This window comes from Cupressus sempervirens, chromosome 4 (genome assembly GCF_028749045.1).
Source record: "Cupressus sempervirens isolate cs-2001-9-10 chromosome 4, ASM2874904v1, whole genome shotgun sequence".
NCBI lineage: Eukaryota > Viridiplantae > Streptophyta > Pinopsida > Cupressales > Cupressaceae > Cupressus > Cupressus sempervirens.
This window is the reverse complement of record NC_143121.1, coordinates 141,664,262-141,668,249: the sequence shown is the minus strand read 5'-3', so window position 1 is coordinate 141,668,249 and position 3,988 is coordinate 141,664,262.

The window sequence follows — 3,988 nt, the reverse complement described above, 5'->3', positions numbered from 1 at the left end:
ACTATAAAAATGCATGTTAACAGGAAATGTAAAAATAGACAAGTAAATGCTGACTAATCTAAAAAAATTAAAATAGATATTAAGGACATATAGAGATGTAATTGAATATATAAAGATATTCATTGTGGTGAGTGACTACATAATTTTGTTAAAATTATTTGAGCTAAAATACAAGGATAATATTAAAAGCATATATTTATTATTCATATTAATCAATATATTTGTAAGTGTTTTTTGTTTTTATTTTGTTGTATGGTAGAGAGACAGGTAAGATAAGATAGAGGGAAGAAGAGAGAAAGAATTATATGTGTGTATAAGAAAGATATAAATGAAAGGATAGGGAGGTAGACACAAAGTGTGAATTAAAGAGAGACATGGATATGATGTGTGTGTGTGAGAGAGAGAGAGAGAGAGAGAGAGAGATGGATATGATGTGTGTGTGTGTGAGTGAGAGAGAGAGAGAGAGAGAGAGAGAGAGAGAGAGAGAGAGAGAGAGAGAGAGAGAGAGATTCAGAAATATACCACAACATGATCATTTGATATATATTTCAGTATCATTGTAGCCACTTTTTCTATAAGATTAAGATTTTACATTCACATATTGATCTTAATGATTTAAGGTCATTATTTATCATTATTTTTCCTATTTTTATCCATGAATGTTTAACACACAATCACAATATACAAAGAGAGAGAGAGAGAGAGAGAGAGAGAGAGAGAGAGAGAGAGATGGGAATTATAGAAAATAATCGTTAGAGGGATAGATAATGAGATATAAGGAGAGAGTGATAGGGGGAGTGAGTAAAATGAATAATATAAACCAAAAAAAGGGGTAGAGAGGTGAAAAAATTGCTAGAGATAAAAATAAATAGGGAGCCATAGGGAAAGACACTGTGGAGGTAGATGGATCAAAATTGAATTTCATAGTAGAGGATACTTATGAAGGGAGGGGAGTGGGAGGAAGAGAAGATGAGGGAGATAGAGTGAGAGAGAATTATAAAGATATATATAAGGTGATATATATATATATATATATATATATATATATATATATATATATATATATATATATATATATATATATATATATATATATATATATATATATATATATATATATATATATATATATATATATATATATATATATATATATATATATATATATATATATATATATATATATATATAGTAGATCAAAAAGAAATAGAGGAATTAGGATATAGATACAAGGGAGAAAAAGGTAAGGATGGGTGAGAGAGAGAGAGAGAGAGAGGAGTGTTTATGATCACGAGAAAGAAACCCATAATCTTTTCCATCAACTTTTTCGATCATTTGAAAAATTTGCAACAAGGATGAACCATTCTAAGATCTAGCCTCCTGCTGCCATAGAAATTTACCTGTAGAGGTTCATTAGGAATCTGTTTCTCTAAGTATGAAAAGTATTCCTTGTCACTATCACTTTCACAATTACAAAATATGTGGAATTTTATGTAAATATGGTGGAATTTTAATATGGCCTTATTTGTTGCTTGTGTTAAATTCATGCCTATCAAGTAGTGCATTACTTAATGGTCCCATCTAAGAAGATGGTTCTAATGTATACGTTTCTATCATGCCATCAATGTCATCGTTTTAAAAATCATACAGTCATATTTTAAATCTATGAGACAAGTAAGTGTTCTGTGAAACATTCCCATGGTTTAGTTTTTAAAATTTTACTATAAAAATATAGGAAAAAAATTCATTAGTAAAAGTATATGATTCATCAACGTAACTACCAAGCTTTAACATGACTCGATAACTATAATATCAAACAAAGGGGTGGTTGTTGGATTATAATAATTTATGTAGAATCAAACTAAGATATCTCTTACATGCATGAATTGAGAAACATTTGCACCTAGTTTAATTAAGCTGATTTTAAGTCCAAGGAAGAAGTGTAGAAAATCCATAGTGATTGGAATTTTTTTCATGCAAAGCTTTGATGTTAACAATGAGTGTGTCTAAATCAAACATATATTATTCACATAGTGTACTATGAGAACCAAAGAGTCATATATGATCATGATATACATATTTAGATTAAAACTTGCCTCTTATGAAATTTTTAGGTAGAAGATAAGAATTAATTTTTATCATACCAAGCTCTAGGTATTTTGTTGAGGCTATAGACTAACTTCTTGAGCTTCCATAATAAAAAGGAATTTCGTACATATAGTTGTGTTTTCTCCATGTAGATCTAATCCCTGAGATAAGCATGAAGAAATGCATTATTCACATCCATGTAATGAAGCTTTCATCTTTCTGCTAATACAATGACAAGAACCAACCCAAAGGAGTTTATTTATGTGATTGAAGAAAAAAAAACATCATAGTTATCTCTTTGAACTTGTTGGATACATTTGGACACCAAGTTTTCTTTGTATCTAAATCAAACATATATTATTAAAACATATATTATTAAAACATATATTATTCACATAGGGTACTATGAGAACCAAAGAGTCATATATTATCATTATATGCATATTTAGATCAAACTTGCATCTTATTAAATTTTTAGATAGAAGATAAGAATTACTTTTATCATACCAAGCTCTAGGTGTTTTGTTGAGGCTATAGACTAACTTTTTGAGGTTCCATAATAAAAAGGAATTTTGTACATACAATTGTGTTTTTTTCCATGTAGATCTAATCCTTGAGATAACCATGAAGAAATGCATTATTGACATCCATGTAATGAAACTTTTATCTTCTTGCTAATACAATGGCAAGAACCAACCCAAAGGAGTTAATTTTTGTGACTAAAGAAAAACAAACATCATAGTTATCTCTCTAAACTTATTGGATACATTCAGACACCAATTGTTTTTTGTATCTACCAAAATTTGCAACTATTTATTTATTTTCTATGTGAACTTATTTATATTGGACAATATTTTGATTAGATTGAAGTAGCAACAAGTGCCAAGTTTAATTCATAGGATAAAATGTACACTTTCTCAATAGATAAATTTCAAAGAGGATTTCGTGTATCCTCTCCATAAATTTGAGGAAAGAATCCTTGTATCACATTTAAGTATAAAACTTGGAATGATGGGATCAATACCTGAAAATGCATGCGGGGCATCCTGTATATTAGCCAAGGTCCTTGTTTTTTAATTTGTCACAATAGATGCTAAATAATTATTAGATTTCCAATTTGGGATAGGATCTATATTAGGATCTGCATTCATGCAGAAACCTCGAAATAAATTTTGGACAAAAAACATAGTTGCACCATGACCTTAAGATAATGGTGTCAAAGTGGTGGGAATAGAGAGGTTAAGGGAACAACAATTGACATTGGTAAAATTGAGAGACAATGACCAAAAACTAGATCTAAAGTAAAAAAAATAGATGGTCTTTGTATTTGACCTGCTTCCACGTTTGCAAGATACTCAAAAATGAAAATCAATGCATATACAATTATTTGCAAAAAAAAGAAGAGGACTACCTATATTAGATAGCTCTTTAGAAAAAGTGTTTGTAATTTGAGTGCGAGAAGAAATCAAAATGACACAACAAAATCAAACATATTACATAAAAAGCATACTCATGCAACCCCTTGCACCATCAAAGGTGCAAGTGCTAGTGTATGTTGTGTTAGATATAGTTGTAGTTTTCTTATTGTAAAATGTATTTTTCTTGCAAAATTTGACAAGTTGTAACCTTCATGTGGGTCTTGAAAAGTAGATTAGAGATGAGATCTAGTATTTGGGTGTTTTATTAATAATTTGTGCAGCTATAGGAAAGAAGAGTAATCGATTTTATATTTTGCACATCACCTCGTTTCCCTTAAAGCATCTCCTTTTCACTTTCCCCTTAAAGTTGGTAGTTTAGGTATATCTTGGGGTAAGTGCACCAAGATAGTGTGTAAAAAGGGGAAGGGGGGTATAAGTGGACACTTATTTTCAAAAATTAGGTAAACCTGTACTTGGGTGAA